Here is a 20,163-nt window from a genome sequence, read left to right as displayed (position 1 = left end):
GATAAGATTTTAAGTATATGCCACAAAAGATTAAATTACCTACATTCCTTTTTTTACCAAAGAAAATATATTTGCCACATGTGAAATCTACCTATCTTAAGTTTTGAAAACTAGAATTTTCTAATTAAAGAGAAGGACTCACTATTTTAGATGTTTAATCAAGAACCAGCTAATGACAGAATGGGTTGCTGGAGTTGCAATTTATACCAGAGTCACGCTATAGTGCCCTCCTGTGGAGGTTTGGTTAAAACTTCATTTTTATGCCCATGAGAATGATTTTCAAACTAAGTGACAAAATCATTACATTTATATTACTGAAGTTTGAAATAATTTGGTAATTTTTTTTTCATTTGTAACTAGTTGTTAAACTTTTAAAATATAAAAGCATTCACAGTTCAGAAGATTTGCAGTATGAAATACAAATCAAAGCAGTCAGCTTTTTATCTTTCTTATCTTGTTGAAATAGATTTCTTTCCTTGATTTTTCCTTAAATAATTAAATAACAAAGAAGAAAGAGCATACTCAAATCTTTAACTAGAAAGATAAATTCTTCGTCCAAGACATTTTCAGATTTATGTAATAAAAACAGAGCTTTATTGTTAGAAACATAAAGACTATATTTTTAAACTACGAAAAAAAATGACGAAGTTTAGAATATATACTTACTTATATTTTCCCAAAATATGAAAAAGTTTTTTCAAACTCAAGCTTTTTTTTTTCCCCCCCAATTCAAGATCTAAACTTTTTTCTAAGGATAAGTTAATGTTACATTTTAGGTATTCATTTCAAAATAGTTTGGTTTGTTTTTCCTCTCAGCTCTAAACCTTCTTTTACTTTTAGTTTTCCCGGTTTGGAGCTGTTGTTAATTACCATGTGTGTCAGGCGCACACACAAACACACACACACACACACACACACACACACGAGCTCATATGTATACATACGCCAAGCTCTTTTTATTTATTCTCTACGCACGTTAATAATCAAGTTCAGTGTGTAAAAAATCCTCAGATCCGTGGATTTAGGTGTCTCATTATTCCTATTTAGTCTTTTCCTCCAGTAGCCTACTGCTTTACTACCCAACCTTTTTCATTTGCTAATGCTAAGATACCTGCTAACTACGCAGAGCCTAAACCCCACCTTCCTTCTTAAATGGAAAATTAGACAGGTGTTAAGAACCACTAAAACCTAATTAAGACTTTCTTAAAGAAGTAGGAGGGGGGGAAAAACATTAAAAAGAGTTGAAACAAAAACCAGAAAGCTATCTGCAGCTCTTTATGTCAACAACAAATACAATGGATTTTTGTCTCTTCACATAAATCTCTTTAAATCTGTCTCTTGCAAATGGGAAGGGAAAAACACTGGTTTTTCAAAGTTTAAACGTCTGTAATTACAGACTATTAGGTAACTGGCAACATTCATGACTAGAGAAGTAAGTAGAGCTCTCTCTGAAGCAATAGCCATGATCAAAGAGATTATAAGTAAGCTCATCCAAACTAGAAGTGTCGGATAAAATCTTAAAATAAAAATAGGATGAGATAATGTGGAAAAGAGTGGAGAGTGGTGTTCATTTTCTTTAGTAAAATGAGATTAGAACCATAGTCAAAAAACTCAACCTAACTTAAAAGTAACCTTAAATTTTTAGATGATACACACTTAGTACTGCATATCCTTGTTCTTCTATGTTCTAAAGAGAATCTAAGAGAAAAATGGGATTTTCCAAGGCCAGGAATATAGGAGGTTCCATTGACAAGGAATGATGTAATCTGAAGTATCTTTAGAACAGTAAAATTAGTGGAATAAAATTGGGGCCCAGCCAGAAAATTTCCCTCAGACAGGTCCTGGATAAACCCCAAAAACTTTACAGCATGAGCATCACGTGGTCCACAGTCAAAAAGGAACACATGGGGTTCAAAAGATACCCTCAGAAAGCTAATTCAGCACAGCAGGAGTTTCATCTCTCTTTCTAGACTCCAGGCAGGTTTATGTCAATAAAATCAGATACAATCAGCCATCTGAGACCACTGAAGGCTAGGTGATGGTAATCTTACATACTGAGTCTCGGTTTCCCACCAAAATCCCCTGGAGCAGCTACACTTAGCTAAACCAGCATGGTACTTAGTATTCCCTCACCCCAACATTCTTTGAGCTTCTACCACACTGTAGGCCCTAGACGTCCTCTTTGGAAAAGATGAAGGCCTCACCTTCAAGAAGTTCACTGTGTAGCTATAAATGTCATTATCACCTACGTTCCTTGCAGGAAACTTTTTAAATCCTAAATTCCTTTTGTTCTCTCTACTTCCTCTGTCATGTGAGCTATTGCAAAATTGCTCTGAGGGCTTGATGACAGGTGGGGAACAGAAGAATGGGTAGCCAGGTCAGATAAATGAGGGAAGAAGGGAACATTTAAAGAGATGCCTGTGCTCCTGGATGGCTCAGTCACTTGAGCAACTGACTCTTGATTTCAAGTTAGGTCATGAGATCAAGCCCACATGGGGCTCTGAGCAGGATGTGGAACCTGCTTAAGATTCTCTCTCCCTCTGAACATGCATGCATGGTCTGTCTCCAAAATAATACTAATAAAATAAATAATAAAATAAAATAAAGCAATAAAAATAAATTAAAAAGAGATGCTAACAATTCTAACCCAGTGTTTCCTATACTCCCTTTCCCTTATTAGTTCTTAAATGATATCCCACCAAGGGATGGGTCTGAAACCCCATGGTGATATTGATGTACAAGCCTGGTTGAAAGCTGGAAAATTAAACTTTGCCTGCTACTACTAGGTGTAATTTGCTGGCATACTTCCTACCATCTCCTAAGTATAGATGGTTTATTATTAGGCAGTTGGGGACTGTCAATGAGGACAACATGATCTGTGGCAGAACCCTCTGAATTGTCACCAAAAATCCATTCTCTCACTTTGCCCTTAATAGAGGATTTTCAGCTGGGCAAATCGTTGACTGGAATAGACTTCATTTTCCAGGCTCTTTACAGTAAGTAAATAAGTAAGCTTAGCCTTAACAGTTTGTGGCTGATGGGATGTGAGGAGAAGTAAAGTATGGAACTTAATGGAAGTGTCCTTAAAGAGAAGGAACATATCCTTTTTGCCTTTCTCCTATTTTTCTGGCTAGAATATGAAAGGGATGGGGGGGGTCAGTTAAGCAACTGACTCTTGATTTCAGCTCAAGTTCTGATCTCAGGATTGTGAGATTGAGTCCCACATAAGGCTCCATGCTTGGTGTGGATCCTGCTTAAGATTCTCTCTCTCCATCTCTCTCTGCCTCTAGCCCTCCCCCAGTCTCTCTCAAATAAATATATAATTTTTTAAAGATTTTATTTATTTGAGAGAGAGTGAGTGAGTGGGGGAGAGAGCATGAGTGGGAGGAGCGGAGAGAGAGGAAGAAGCGACTCCCCTCTAAACAGGGAGCTGGATGCAAGGATCCATCCCGGGATCCCAGGATCATGACCTGAGTTGAAGGCAGAGGCTTCACGGACTGAGCCACACATGGGCCCCAATAAGTAAATCTTTAAAAATGGGGAGATGGCTTCAGATGGAGCAATTATTTTGGACCAGAGGATAATCTTGCAAAAATGAATGAAGGCCAACATGGAGGAACAACAAGAATAAAGAAATCTAGACCCAAAAATAATAGCCTTCTATTGCTTAACTCTGGATATTTATGTGAAGGCAAGGTAAAATAGTATCTTGTTAAAGCTGTTGAACTTTGGATTTTCTGTCACTTTAACAGCTAACTGCTATCCAAATACACCAATATCACTATTTTATATTATTAACAAATATTACCCACTTTTAACTTTAAAAGTTAAATTAAAAACATTTTAATGATAGCCCAGAATTGAAATGTTATATTTTATCCTCTCAAAATATGTCTTTGTCATATAATTCTAACATAAACATTGTAGAATACATTATATGTTAACAATTATATTGGATGATACACATTGTAGCAGTTTGAGTCTTCTTGCAAAATATAAACAGTAGAAACCTCATTAATTCAAACCTAAATAACTTAGAATTTCAGAATGTCAACCTGGTCTACACTAATAGTAAAATTTTAGTCTATAAAAGAACAGAGACACATAATGTAGACAATATTACGTGGAAGTTGTTTATAAATAGCCTCTTGCTTCCTTAAGACAGGATTTTAATTTGGCAGTATTCACTGTTTATATACAAATGGACATTGTTATTATAAATGAAGTGGGGTTTTTTAAAGATTTTATTCATTTATTTGAGAGACAGAGAGAGCATAAGCGGATGACAGGGAGGGGAAGTGGGTTGGCAGAGGGAGAAGGAGACACAGACTCCCCACTGAGCATAGAGCCTGTTGCTGAGCTAATAGAGGTTGATGTGATGCAGGACTCCATGAGGGGCTCCGTGAGGCTCCATGTGGGACTCCACATGGGGTTCGATCCCTGAACCCTGAGATCATGACCTGAGCCAAAGTCAGATGCTTCACCCGCTGAGCCACCCAGATGCCCCTCAAGTAGGGTTTTTTAAAGTTATTAAGGTAGATGGAGAATCTCTACTTGTACTATTTTGTTAGCAGTTTATTTCAGTTACTATACTAATCTTTTTAGTAGATGTCCTGCAAGAGTTCTACAGAAAGTTGTTTAGATGACCAATTTCTTCATTTTCTCAAGAATGATACACAGATCCTATATACACAGGAGAGAAGTTAATTTATCATAAACAGTGGATGCCTTAGGCACAAAGGCTGACTTCTCTGGGAACCCTGGTTAAGAGGTTGAGAATGCTACCACTTAAAAGTAAAGCTCTATTTAGAAAATATTCTATAATGTGACTGCTATTAAGTTGAAACTGACTTTTTACTTGTCATCCAAATTAATACTATTAACTTGAATTCTTCAGAAATTTGAACTCTTTTTTTATTCCATCTGTGATAAAAACTCTTATCTAAATGTTAAAAAAAAGCAATTCTAGATTACATTTTTAAGCATGAGACTGGTATGATAAAAGCAGTATTTTGATCAAAGTAACTTGGCAATGTTATACACAACATTTGAAGTGAAAAAGGATTAGAGACAAAAAGATAAATGAGGAAATTAGGAAATAGAGAAGTGGTAAAAAATATATATAGGCTCAGGATATAGCAATGGAAATAGAAAGGAATGAGCATATATATGTAAGAAATATTATTTAAAAAGTTAACAAAGAAGTTGATATCAATCTAGATATGAAAGAGTAGGAAGGTGAATCAAATCTTGTATGGATTTGATGACAAGAAGATCTGAAAGTAATTGTGCCATTGACATAATTAGAAAAGATATTTTCATAATGATAATAAAGGTTGTGGTGATGACTTTAGTGTTAAATACATTAAATTTATAATGGAATATAATTGATAATAGAATGACAAAGTATAAACTTCCTATAGACAATTGGAGATATATAGCTACATATATTAGAAAGGCCATTGTTTGATTCAGGAGAGGGAACTCTTGTATAATAATTAATGTCTAGCCATCTTTGTGCAGATATGGCTTCTACCACCCACTATGACATCTTAATACAAAGGTACAGAGTCCAAGATCACATTGCCATATGAATGTGTGCTTTAGGACCAGGCCCCAGACGTGTGTAAATAGTGGAAGAGAAACCAGGTTTGAGAGGTGTGAGCTAGAAGCTAGTCTATGGAAATTTTTAATAATTATCAGCAGTGTAAAAGTTATTCAAGTCTTGCAATAAGAGTTAAATGACATTTTAAAAACTCTAAAATATATTTTTGAAGACTTGGAAGAAAAACCCAAGTGCAAATGAAATGCAAACATTTTATTCAATAAATTTTGAATATGCCATTTTAACTGCAATTTGGGCAGACTTTTGGAATGTTTTAGTTCAACAAGTGAGAAATTACAGCTTGTGATTTGGACTTATATTCAGAGTACCTTCTTTTGTCATTTTTAAATTGATTTATTAAAGAACTGAGAAAAATTCAAAGTATAGTGGAATATGAAACAAGGGCAATACAGATGAGCAATTAAATCAGTAGAAATTATTCTGACATCAATGAGTAATTGTAAGCCCCCCAAATTCAGATCAGAACAAAAGTAGTAATCCAATAAGAAGAAATACATTTTAAATCGAAGCAATGAATAGGCTTCTAGATTGCTTGATAGTCCAATTAGTGAAGAGGAGTGAATCATATGAACACATTGTAAAAAGATTTAAATTTCTTTCATTTTCACAAAAACTACTAACATCAATGAAGATAACATCAAACGTATGATATGCCTCTACAGCGGAGACATCGACACAAATTGATTAATGAGTGCCATCCATTCAACAAGTAACGATTATTTTAAATTGTTCACTGCAGAAAAGAACCTGAAAAGCATCTTAAATTCTGTAAGTCAAATATGAAAGGGAACTTGGATACGGGTTTTCTGAAATTTGACATCAATCTTCAAATGTAAATGATACTACCGATAATGAGTTACAAAGGCTGAAATTCCATTAATGAGCTAGAGCAAAGACCAACTAATCTTTACATTCTTTCTATGGAAGATAATATTACAAAATCGTTATCATGTGAAGAGCTGATTAGAGTATGAAACCCAAAAAGTAGAGTAAAATATATCACAGATGTGAGGTCAAGCAGCTAATGATCTTTAACTTATTTTTCTGTTTTGTGATATTTTTAGAATTTGTCAGCTTTTTAAAAAGATTCTATTTATTTGAGAGAGAGGGTGAGAGAGCACGAGCAGAAGGAGGAGCAGAGGGAGAGGGAGGATGCAGACTCCCCGCTGAGCAAGGAGCCCAATGTGGGACTCAATTCCAGGACTCCAGGATGATGACCTGAGCTAAAGGCAGATGCTTCACCAACTGAGTCACCCAGGCACCCCCATCAGCTTTTTAATATATGTAATTTCTCGTTACTACTGTTGTCATTCTATATGTTCACTTTTGCATGTAATTTTGAATCATACCTTAGCTTCGGGCTCCCCAAAACCTACTCTGGCTGCCCCTCGTACATGGTTCTCACTGGGTAGGGGAGCAGGGACACTTATTTTTTACAGCTAGAAAGTGATGACATCTGTGGTCCAGAGGGCTTGGAGGGCGTTGTGACAGGGAAGGGAGACAGAAGTAGCTGTCAGATTTCAGCACAGCTCAGACAGGACTTGCTAGAGATACAAAAGGTGAGCAAGAGGGAGGAATTGCAGATGGCCCAGGGATTCTGATTTGAACAACCAGATGCATATTAGCACCATTCCCTGGAAGACTGGGGAAGGAACAGGTTAAGGGAAGAAATGAAGAGTTCCTTTGGACATGGTGAGTTTGTCATGATCTCCCCACTATACCATACCGCCTTCTCTGTTGCTTATCAATTGCACTTCATATTATAGTCACAACCACATCAGACTATAAACTCAAGGAGGGTAGAGAACTCACTGCTCTTTGCCCTCCTAAGCTTAAAATTTCCATTCAATTGAATTTAACATGTATTGCAACAAACACATGGAAGATGCTGTACCAGAACTAGTTTTAAATCCTTTGAATCAAACTTGCCCTACAAAAAATGCAAATGCATGAGAACCCAGGTTTAGAATGAAGTAGACCAGATTTAACACCTTATTTCTGTCTCCTGCCAATTGTGGCATCTTGGAAAAATACCATAACCCCTCAGAGCCTCTTGTTTCTCATCTAGAAATCAGAATAATTATCCTTACCTTGTAGGAGTATCACAAGTAAAAATAAAACCATGTATGCAAAATGCTTATCACAGTGAGAAGCACCCATGAGCACTGAATAAAATGGTAGGATGCGCTTGCATTTGTTTTCTTGCTAATACGGATAATATCTATAGCACAGACATCACAAAATCAGTGTACTAGAAAATGTTGAGAAAGAAAAGTTACACTTTCAGCATAAGAACATATCTTAAATTATTTCAGGAAAAGATAATAGGCTTCTGCACTCTTTCAGTCCTGAAAAGGGGGAGGGGACCTAAGTGCTGTGAGCAAGAATAGAATGAATTTACCCAATTCTTTACTGCACTATTTAACCTCTGCTTTCTTAATCATATGCACAGCAGGGGAAAGGATGTGCTAAAACAATTCATGTGTCATGAACAAAGCAGCCGCAGATTTTAGCTCAAAAATCACACTAGGAAAACCACCAGTTGGAAGTAAAGTAATAAGGCCAAATTTATTTTTTTAATTGAGTCTTGAGTTACAAGCAACCCTTTAATTACATTAATCAAGTAGGCTTCCTCTCAGCAAAGGATGAGGGAACTGCATTGTTCTAACTTTTACTAAACTTATTTTAAAAATTGCTGGCTATTATTGGGACATATGGAAAACAAATCCTTTGATTTCTTTTTTTATTTTTTCCCCATCATTTCAATGTAGCTATAGCAAAAGACAAACATACACTTACTTCTTAGAAATGACTTACTCCAAAAGACTACAAACCACATTTTAAATTTAAAACATGTAAATTTTTAAAACATTAGCAGTCATCAAACAAAATTTCATTTTGTTGTTAGACTTCTACATAATCATTTTCATTTCCATAGCTCTCAGCTTTGAATTTTTGATATAATTTACCACAAAATCCCCCCAAAAATGGGTTCTACCAATTAAATGCCAGTTAGCATGTTACTTGCCCCATGTGACAAGTGGCAAACACAAGGCACATAGGAAATTAAATGACTTGCCCAAAGGTTATGTAGTTAATAAACACTAGAGCTGGGACTAAACCCAGACCCATGTGACCCCAGCTTTTCACCAACACTGTGTACATCTCTTATCTGGGAATGTGCTTCTTACTCTCTCTGTTTTTGTAAAGGCCACTTTCCCTGTCTATCTCTCTGTCTGGGATTTTTCCCTCTCTATCTCACCCCATCTGCTTGCTAGCATTATTTATTCTTTCAGATTTAATTCAGGCACTATCTCTTTTACATTTTCCCTGAATCTCTTTCCCTCTTCCCTTCTACCACAATGAGATAGTTCTTTCCTCTAAATTTCTAGGACACCCTACATATACTTCTAATAATTATTTCACTCTGCAATTTACTGTGTATGTCATCTCTACAAGCCCCACCCACCCACGCACTAGATTGTGACTTCCTTGAAAGTCGAGGAATGTGTACTTGTTGTGTCTGAATCCCCCGGGGCCTAAGCAGTACTTGTCTCATTAGTGCATGCTCAGTAAAGGTATGTTAAACATGATTGTATATATGAGAGTTTTAGAAACATAGACTGCCTTGTTTTCTGAGAAAAAAATTATGAAATATTTAAGGAGGAGCTGGTAGTTTAGCTGAACTTTTGAAGACCTGTAGGATTGATATTGATATCTTTACAGGAAATGTAAAGAAACAAATAATATTTCTGGCATTGCCAGTCATACTTTGAGAATGCAATAAAATAATTAATATTTTACAGTAAGAGCCCTAAAAGTATACATGAAACATTCTCTGTTCTCTCATCTTTATAAATGATTATTGCCATGTAATTTACACATTGTTCAAGTAAGTATGACAAACATGGCATGTTTTCAATCAGTGTCACCAACCAGCCCAGCAACTATCCATTTGATCTAATACTTCATAAATGAGACTTGCTTGAACCAGGTGGTTGGTTTCTTTCAGATAACTGAGGATAATCTTGGTCCTTAATCAAACAAAACCAGTCCTTCAGTAGGCGGCACTCTTGTGTTGCGCTGGCCTATCAGCCCTCCTCACACCAGGAGGTGCTACAGAGCCAGAGCTGATGTCCTCAGAAAGGAAATGCCATCCCCCTGGGTCCTTACTTACTGCCATGCAGCAATCATAAAGGAACTCAATCTCCATCTAAGGAAAAATAAAAATCATCTGTGTCTTAGTAAAAAATGGAGTTAAATGAAACCACTAATTCAATAAAGTTGAAGTAAAATATGACAAACACTTTGGGAGGGAGGTTCTGTGGTGCGAGTTTACGTTTCCAAATGCACACCTATATTCTGCAGACCTATATTTAAGTATATCAGCCATTTGCTACTTTTCTCTTGAATCAACATCTTGTCCTTTGAAAGAGTAGCAGCATTTCAGTGCTATTCCTGTATGTGTATAGTCAGTAATGTTTGTCAAGAGCTTTGGGAGAAAAGGACTACACAAATGTCAGTAGTTATTAATATTTGGATTTTTAAAATATATTTACGTATCAATGTGTTTTCCATAATCTATGACCACAGTTCTATTTGTATCCCTCCAATTATAAACATTTTAAGTAAAAATAACCATTAACCAACAACAGTATTTCTTCTGTTCCTTATGATCAAAGTAATATTTATCAGCAATTAGCAAGTATGTTCAGCTTCTTCAAGAGCCAAGTTTATTTTAAAATATTTTTATAGTCAAGTGGTTTAATGCCACTTACTCCTCTGGCTTTGGATAATTATTATGAAGAGTGGCTACCTGACAATGGAAACACCCAAATACTCCACAATGCCCTTCCCACCCTTGCTAGTCTCTTCATTTGGCTGATTCCCTAACTAGCACATCATTTAGTCATCATCTAACTAAAGTATGACTAACCCAGTAGTCCCCTATTCTAGCCCAGTTGTGGCCATTTCTATGTATTGTTATCATTGATTTTATATCCCCTGCCTTCTAACTTCACCTCCAGATTGTAACCCCTGTGAGTACAAAAATCCTACCTGGACAGAATGCACCCAGATCAATTGAACTGAACTGAAATCTAATTCTTCCCCAAGAGGCAAAACTCTGCTTTTAAATATGTGATCTGGCATAGCATACAGCTTACTAGCAAAAAGTCATAGCAAAGCCAGCAAAGTGATTTTCTTGCTCTTCTGTTAAATGATATTTCTACCCTGTTTTCTTTGAAAGATCCAATGTATTAAAAAGGTGGGTGGAGGATAATGAAAGATGTGGGTTGACCTACCCTTGGTTCTCAAGTTCTCTAGTTCAAATTCTAGTTTAGCTTAAAAAACAAAATTGATTTGAGGACCTCTTACCATGTGCCCCATCCACTCATGCATTTTTAAGAATCATACAAATTCCCATGTTTGGCATTGACTCATATAGGTCAAAATGTAATGATAGTGTTACATGAAGCAATCTACCAATACAGGCCTGTCCTCTTTCTGGCTCAAGCTGGCAACATTAGCCCTTCACTTTTATGTGCACTAAATTTTACTCTAGTTTTAATAATAATAACAATAAATATAATAATAAAACCTTGTTTATATAAGAGGTTCATCTAGTTAAAAATGCAGTGAGACTCATGGTACTTTATACGACCCAATTTATATTCCCTTTGATGATTTGAAGGTGATAACTTCGTGTGATTCATTGCCACCTAGTTCTGAATTTCAATAACATAATGACTCATCATGATTCTTACATTTCTTAGAGAACCAGCTTGGCTAAACCATTGCAGTTGTTTTTACTGGGGTCATCTGAACTATGGTTCCCAAAATGCTCATGAAAGGGATATGCTTATGTGTTCTGAACAGCCATAATCTATCATGGCTGGTGCCAGGTCGACACATTATGAGTTAACAGTGTCAGCCCAGTGAATTAGAGCTCTGTTGTAGACCAGCTTGCTACACAATTATTTCCAGTTCATATCCTATAAATCATCACTCTTCACATGACCATCAGCAATTTCCATCTAATATTCTAAACATCCATGTTTTGTGTTAATTGTGCCGTCTGATTCTGCACCTAGAACAATGTGACATGACTGGTCCCGATAGCTTAGAAAATAAATTTCACTATCACTAGAACCTATTTAAGGAATATCCTACCTTCTCACATTCTTGTCGAGCTGTTTGGTATTTATGTTGAAATAATAGGAAATGAATTTAAATAGAAACGCTTCTCGTGTCTTATCTCTGCAAACAAAAAAACATAATTTACAATAAATTAGCACAGCAGTTGTTAGTGTAGCTCAGCTTTATTTTGCAATTCTCACACCTAAGCTCACAAGTTGACACTTTTTCTGATAAGGTAATCTTTATAAGGTAGTCCTGTAGGTGATTAAATCTGACAGATGCTAGTGAGATGGTGAAGTTCAGAGATGTAGCAGTGAATGCTTTTAAAAATTCTTGCTAAAATAATAAAGTGCCTTATGATCTACCGGCAGAAAAATCGATCTAATAAAAGAACAAAGTTGTACATTATAACTGTGTCTACAACCAAAAATAAAATTATTTGCCAATGAGCAAGTAAGCCAACCAATTATAACAAAATAAACTGTAAGGAAAATGGTATTTTTTAGAAAAAAGAATAACTGTAAAATATTATCTTCCCAGTTGTTTCTTAGTATTTACCATCATTGCCAAGATGAACAGAATAAAATGCTTCAAATGCAACTAGAAGCTAAAGAAATAGAAATGTGCCTTTTCATAACATTTTGATATTCTATCCATTCTTCAGAACATGCCTTGAACACCAGATCCCTCACAGGTAAAAGCTGCATCTTCTCTTAGGGCAATGATGATAATCAGGTGGCTGATGTTTCCAGTGATACTCCAATCCTAAATCTGTTAAGATTCAGTTGTAGATTGTATAGTTAGATTAGCCCAATTAATACTATGGCTTAGTTTTGCAATTTACCTTTATTATTTGAATGGTTTTAGTCCTGGTTTCTTATTTCTAGCAGGATTTGAAACAGTAGCTCATTGTCCTTGTTTGTTTTTGATTACTTAAATGGTGTTAGCTTTGCTGCAATCGATTGATACTATAATCTCTTGAAGCACTATATTACAGCATGTGCTGTTTTCTGATTTTCTTATCTAAATATCAGTTGCCTAATGTATGGAATTCATTTATAAATACGAGGAAGTTCCCCGAATCAAGTAAATTAACATGCTGGGCCACATTCTCTGGCTTCATTAGCAACCCCTCATGCCAAGGCTGTGTTCATACAAGTGTGAAAACCAGAACGATCCTTCAAGGCTTTTCCTGGCCTGAATAATTCCTTCATCAAGGAAGAGGCTATGCTCATCCTAATATTCCAGTCCTACCACCACAATCTATTCATTTGGCATGACTCCATCTAACACAGACACCTTTATAAAGAATCCAACCATTAATAGGGGAAGAATATGTCAAGTCAAGAAGCCAGGCTGGACACCCAGATGAGGAGCAGTCTGAGTTATAAATCAGAGTCAGTAGCCAAAGTTGGGGGCATGAGCTGGTGGCAGGGAGAAGATACAGAAAAAAAAATATTAAAATTTGGCACCTGTATGTCAGTAGACTTGCAGAGCAGGGGGGGAATGATGATAGAATGATCTATTGACCACAGTGATTTCCTACATTTAATTATTCAATAAATATTTATTACGTTCCCATTATTTGTCAGCTGCCTGCCAGGAAGTGAAGTGGGGAACAAAATAGACCAAGCCCTTACCCTGGAGAGATCTTTGTTTATCATTATTGTAGACATAAATAAATGACATGAAAATATATATTGAAAAAAACAAGCTTACACTTTTAAGCTGTTTCTACATGCCTGGCACTGTGTAAGTGCTTTACATATGTTGATTTAATATTTACAAAACCCAGTGGTAGATAATTCCTTATCCCCATTTTCTAGATGAGGACAGTGGCCTTTGTTGTAGGACTACATATGAACAGGCATCCTCAGAGAGCTGCAGTTATGCCTTTTACTTGTAGCAATGACTGGGTTTCAATATAGCAGGTGATATTTTTGGTGCAAAGAATTTTAAAATAAAACTTGTGCTTTCTGTTTTTCACTCAAAAGAAATGAATGATTCAAACTATGAAAACAGGTGTCTAAAATCTGTAAGACAGAACAAACACTATAGTCCCTATAGGACAGCTGTTGAGATAGAGCCAAAGCACCACCGGGTCTCTGCTAGAAGAGTAACGTGGTACAGCTGTCTAATTCCTTTATGAAATGGATGGGACTGATCAGAAATTAGAGCCACAGGATGGACGATGAAACTCGTCCACAACAGAACGAATATCTCATTCACTCAGGTTTGACTTTAAAATTATATCAGCCATGAAAATTATTTCACTGTCTTCTGTCGGAATCGGGCTATATTTAATTTTAATCATTAAAATGTAAAAATAATAAAAGGCACCAAAATAGTCTATAGTCAATTTTCTGATAAAGCAAATTTGTTTTTTCCTCCATTTGTGATTTAAATGGCCTCCAGAAAGTTTTTTGGAACTAAGTGTTAATTAAAAATATGGAAATGGATTTAAAGCACATTACAGCACACAGTGGAAGACTAATCACAAGGGATTTGTTCACACAACTGGACTCATTTCTCAATGCGGTTTTTAACTGTCTAGGTTATTGGTTGCTTTTCTCTACGTGCCCGTTCCTAGAAAAAGACTGTGATTCCAAATAAAACGTTACAATTACAACAAATGAGACCAAGTACGATCTGAGCAGGAACATGCAATTCCAGTCTCCAACAGCAAACTGATGCTCCCATATTTTCCTGCTTCCACAAATGAATTAAGCATGTTCTCAAATTTATTTATAAACCAAAGGTCTTTTACATCTCGCCATCTTAAAAAAAATTACAACTTCCATGTCTTACTTTTGTTGAGTTATTTTGGAATTATGCACAGTAGGGAGGTGAGGAACCAGTGAACAAATTCTTTCTGAAATTCCCTAAGAACTTATGCTTTCAGATCCCTAGTGTGCATACATCATCTTATTTGTTCTTATTTGTTCTAATCCTGTATTTTTCACCTGTAAATCAGAGAGAAACAGTTTTGGGGCTCCACCCCCCCAAAAAAAAGAGTGGGGTTCCACTTGCTGCCAAGAATTAGGTGAATGGGCTTTGGAATCAAATAGATCTGGGTTCAAGTTCTGATGGAATTTGCCATTCTCTAGTTGTGTGACCTTGACCAAGTTACCCAGCCTCTGTGAGCTTTAGGTTCTTCATCCAAAGAATGAGCTCAATAAAACCTCTCCTCACAAGGTGGTATGAATTGAGGGACCCAATATTTATAATGTGCTTTCTAACTAGCCCAATGCCGGGCTCAGAGTAGATTCTCAATAAACGGAGAGCTTCTTTTCTTCATCAGCAATGTTCATTTTTCTGGATGGTGGCCAGTGCTGCTACAACTCCAACAGGTAACATTCACATTGTTTTGAGAATTGGGGATGCAAGTGGATGGCCCATGAAGAGCAATACGAATCATGGACCCTGGAGTTGGGCAACTCAGAAAATCCCTAGATTTTCTGATGTTAATGTTACTTCCATCAGGAGCTGTGGGGGGGGGGGGGTGGTATCTCTGAGGAATTCTTTAGAATTTTAAGCTATACTGTGTAAAACAACTAATTAGTCAGTTTAAGCAATGCAGTCAAGTGAGTGAAAGTGGTTTTGTTTTTTGGCATGATGGTAATCAAACGAATACTCTAGGACTCCATTCATAACTGAGAAATACAGGTATTGCACTGATGCAACAATAAACCATTAGATTTGCTTCTCCAAGTGGTACAGTTTTTCATGTTAAACTTTTAAAACTGAATCATCGCAGATCAAACAAATTGGCAGCCCTGAAAATTTTTGAATGAATCGTTACCCTAATGGAGTATTTAACACCTAATGAATGCTGCCTTTGTACAAAGACCTGAGCTAGGGCCCCAAGATGAATGACATGGTCTCTGCCCTCAAGTTGTTTCCACAAAGTGGTGGGAGATCACTGAGGCAAGGCTATAACTTAAAGTACAATGTAACAAATACTCTGCCAGGGGAACAAGCAAAATACTCTGAAGCACAAAGGAGATCAAGGAACACCTCACTGAGGTAAGTGAGCTAGCCTGGAAGGGCAGATGGAATATTGATTGGCCAGATTGAGGAAGAAATGCCCTCACAGCAAAGAGGACAGCACAGGCAAGACTCACTGCTGGGAAAGCACCTCCATCCACACTGGCTGGCTGGCTGGCTGGCTGGCTGTTTTTCTCTTTTCCCATAATGAATGTTTATTGAGCACCCACTATGTTGAAAATACTGTGCATAGTGGGAAAGTAATAATCCAGTATGGCCCGAGTTCAAGATCTCTGAAGGCAAGATCTTGGACCTGGAGGCTACATGGTGAACATTGTTAAGAAAAAGAAAGGGGGCAGAGGTGACACACTTCACAGAGGTGCCTTCAACACCTGATTTAATGTTAGGGCCGAGAGAGAGGAAACAACTGAAGACAACCTCAACTCATTTTGAGTCCAGAAACCAAGAAGCTGGTGATGTCATTAAGAGATAAAGAAAATGAAGGAGGAACAGGTTTGCAGAAGATAATTAAGTCGAAATAAATGGACAAGCTATGGCCTGTCTAAGATTCCATTAAGTACTGAGACTGTAATCCAAATATTCTTCTACATCATGACAGAAAAATACTGAATCTGAGGATCTGCACAGGCTGGCAACTTTGAGTCTTGTATAAATAGAGAAAAGGCCACTTGAAATTTAGTAACATAGGATATAGCATCTGTAACTGAACTAGAGATGACCTAGTCTAACCCCCTAATTTTACAAATAAAGAAAACATGTTCCAGAGATACTCTCTACTGAGTGGCAGAGTCAATCCAGATCTCTGACTATACATGTAAGCAGGGTGGGATTGGGGTCCAGATTTCTAAAACATTCAAATCTGAAATACATATACCACGTAAATTTTTCAGAGTTGCTGTGATTTCAGTTTATTTTTACCATATCATAGGCGGAAGGTCTTTTTTGCAAAAATGTATTACCATGCGGTACCACCAGTCACAAAACCAGTTTTGTAGTTAATTTCCAATAATTCAGATTCCACAAAAAGCCTTGGAAACTTATAGGACCTAGAACTGTTCCTAGGAAGAAAAGACAAGGCTTCTTTTAGGTTATTGAAAAAATGACAACCCCATGTATATAATAATTGGCTGCCCTGCATGGAAGGAAGGGCTGGGTGCTCCCTGAAAGAGCCCTGTTTCCAGAACACCAGGCACACAAGAGTAATCAACAGCAGTTTTCTCCGAAGCACGAAAATCCTGCCCTGCTGATCAAAGAAGAATGACTACTGCACTTAAAGAACCAGTTAGTGGAGATTTTAAAGGGAGCGGTGGGGGGAGGGATGGTGAGGGAGCTAGGCCCAGGGGGAAATATTTATAACTGTGACAACATGTTTCCTTGTAATAATTTATGAGCCCACTGCAGAAAAAGGAAACACACAAACTATGAATAAAATATCTAAAATGTAAACATCATGCCTTCTGTGAATTTTCTTTAGTTAAAAATTAAGGTTGAGGTTGACTAAAGTAAATGACTACATTTTCGTGGTCTCTTATTTCCTTGATGCTAAGGGTTACCAACTGATTTACAACTTCCTGTGTTGTTTTTTAATCTATATTTGTCAGCACATTTTTAATGTCAGATTACTTAAAATAGACATCTTGGGTCTAAGAGGTCAGGAATAATAATATTATGTTGACTTCTTTAAAGACTTCATGGCACTCTACAAACATTCTAGCTTAGCCATAAAAAAAGCTTTATATTTCTAAATGAAATTAATTCAATATAGTTTTAAGAATTTTTTTTTTTTTTTTAGTTTTGGAGGGTGTTTTTGCTACCAACGGATGATGACTTCAGGACTGAAGTGCAAGTCAATTGGTATGCTTTGAAGTTAAGTAAATTACATGGATAGCTTTATCCAAATAGTTTCAGCCTCCTCTTACTCAGGTAATTTAAGCTGTGAAAAATAACAGGAAGTCCATGAAAAGAGAAAGACTAGAACCGAAGACTTAGGGTTCCTTCATTTATCGCACTTTCTCTTCTAAGCATTATGACTTATTTTCTCATGTGATTTCTGCAAATTCCAGGTAGTTGTTCAAAAAGAGTATTTGCAAATATAAAGGCCATGAAACTGTTTCATCTTCACGAAGCTATTATAAGATATAATTAGAATGCAGCATATGTAAAATCAATTGTTTAAATTTATATTTGATAATTCAAAACAGGCTTTCCACAAAGTTAATTGCATAACTCATCTTTTTCACACTAACTGATTTACAGATACTGATCCTCAATTCTTAAAACATGAGATGGAGTATTTCCTCAATATTAAATATTAAAAACCATCCAGCTTTAAATAGAATGCCAAGATGAAACCAAAACACGTTTATCCATGATCAGAACTGTTTGAAATACTTTACACTGAGTTCAAGGATATGCCTTTTAGAGTGTAACTTAGTAAGCTAAACAAATATACTCTGAGTGGCTTTTTAAAAATATCTTTGAAAAGCATTAGGTATTTTCCAACTATTTTCATAGAACCAACCATACTTTCCTTCTCTCACCCTGAGGAAGTTGCAAGATAAGGACTTAGATTGCTAAGAACCAAAAGTACAGTGTTGAACTTAGCAGTTTCAAGAGCTCTGGTGTTTCCATTTTCACCAGAAGGACATGCTAAAAATGTGTCCTATGTGCCATAACTCCTTACCTTTGACAACATCTGTTGAAGGAAATCTTTTGGAAGTGAACTCAGTCTGGACAACCACAGGCCACACTGGATCCTGAAAAACAAAAGATGAAAAGAGTGATCAATTGGGTGGGGAAGGGAAGAGAGGCAGCTTTTCTAATTTTGAAAGTTAGATGTCAACGTTCTCCTTTTTTAAATAGGTGGTTTGCCTTTCTCCTGATCATGCCACAGAACAACTCACTGTGTCATGCTATCTAGGTCTCCAGAGAGAAGTTATTTGGGTCCAAGGAATTCTTCAAGTAAGATAACATTGGATATATGTTTGGTAATTCAAAGGCTGTGACTATATAGAAACAAGGGTAGGGGATCCCTGGGTGGCTCAGCGGTTTGGCGCCTGCCTTTGACCCAGAGCGTGATTCTGGAGTCCTGGGATCGAGTCCCGCATCGGGCTCCCTGCATGGAGCCTGCTTCTCCCTCTGCCTGTGTCTCTGCCTCTCTCTGTGTCTCTCTGTGTGTGTATCGATCATGAATAAATAAATAAAAGCTTAAAAAAAAAAAGAAACAAGGGTGATGGTGACGTGTCCTTATTAACAAACTCTTCTGCATTAACTGGACTCTTGGGACAATGTTAACAATTTCATATAGAAATAGCATGGACCAGTATTCTCAATATGGCTACCCTATTCTGTCTTCCAGTGCTGGCATTAGGACGATGATCCTTTCAATAATAACAGTAATTATAAATAATAATAAACCCACCTTTGGGTTTAATAATACTTTCCCTTTGAAGAACTCCCAGAATTTTCATCCACATTATCTAATTTGTGCTTGAAACAATTCAATGAAGTAGCCAGGTAGCAATTATCATTATCCTACTTTTACAGATAAACAAACTGAGGCCTAGGGATTTTCTTAGCATCACACAATTAGGAATAGAGCCAAGTCTAAAGCCTATAATTCAGTGGTCTATCTTCCAGATTATTGCCATCTTTAGAAAATATCTGGGTATCTGAAGAACTGTTCTATCCCTCAGGAAATGTTTACACCAGAGCCAGATCAAAACATCTTTTCCTTTTAAATTGCATTTACACTACAAGAAGGTACTTTTTTTCAAATTCATTAGAGAGGATTTTGTTGTCTGAGGTCATTAAGATAGGAGAACTCAGATTTCTTTTCAAATTATAATGTTGGCCTTAAAAACAGAACTATGCTTGGAAATACTGAAGACATCTAAAATACTCTGAATCAGTTTCTTTCATTATTTCACTTTTTTAAAAAATTTCAAGCCCAAGTTAAACAAGATCAAATCAAAAGATATAAATAAAAATGGGCACAAGGTGTTAACTTGAGTGTCCTAGCCAGACTGCAATTTGGTTTACTGTGGCCCTGCCAACTTAAATTCCTCCTCACCACTTCAGCTGGAATGGGTAGTCTTCATTTCCTGTCCTAACTTGTCCTGTGTCACCGGTCACTGTTGAGGTGATCAGCATGTGGATCTGGTGGTCTCAAAGCTCTATTAAGTTATAGATGTTCAAATTGCCAGTATGTTGTGCATAAAAATAGAAGTTGCTATTAGATGTCTATTCATACCCTGCAGAAGCCTGGCAACATTTTGAACCTTTTCAAAATGTAAATACTGCATATTAAGCACAGGAAAGAAAATTAATGTGCTGCATTTGCAAATTTATTTCCAAGTCAAAAATGCAAAAGGGGAGGAGGACTCTTGTAG

The 20,163-nt window shown here is 36.6% G+C and overlaps 1 protein-coding gene and 1 long non-coding RNA gene across 2 annotated transcripts in view; one reads left to right on the top strand and one right to left on the bottom strand.

The window, feature by feature from the left end:
• Positions 1–20,163, top strand: part of CABCOCO1 (ciliary associated calcium binding coiled-coil 1) — a 152,952-nt gene that overhangs the window by 119,613 nt on the left and 13,176 nt on the right. The window lies entirely within an intron of this gene.
• LOC129499227 (uncharacterized) lies at positions 8,104–18,929 on the bottom strand. The gene is made up of 3 exons (XR_008662320.1): positions 18,456–18,929; positions 11,798–11,884; positions 8,104–9,839 (listed from the first exon to the last, which is right to left on the bottom strand). It is a non-coding gene; the product is annotated as an uncharacterized LOC129499227 (long non-coding RNA).

This window comes from Nyctereutes procyonoides, unplaced genomic scaffold (genome assembly GCF_905146905.1).
Source record: "Nyctereutes procyonoides isolate TBG_1078 unplaced genomic scaffold, NYPRO_anot_genome, whole genome shotgun sequence".
Classification (NCBI taxonomy): Eukaryota; Metazoa; Chordata; class Mammalia; order Carnivora; family Canidae; genus Nyctereutes; species Nyctereutes procyonoides.
The sequence above is the reverse complement of the archived record's forward strand: the minus strand, read 5'-3'. Positions and strand labels throughout refer to the sequence as shown.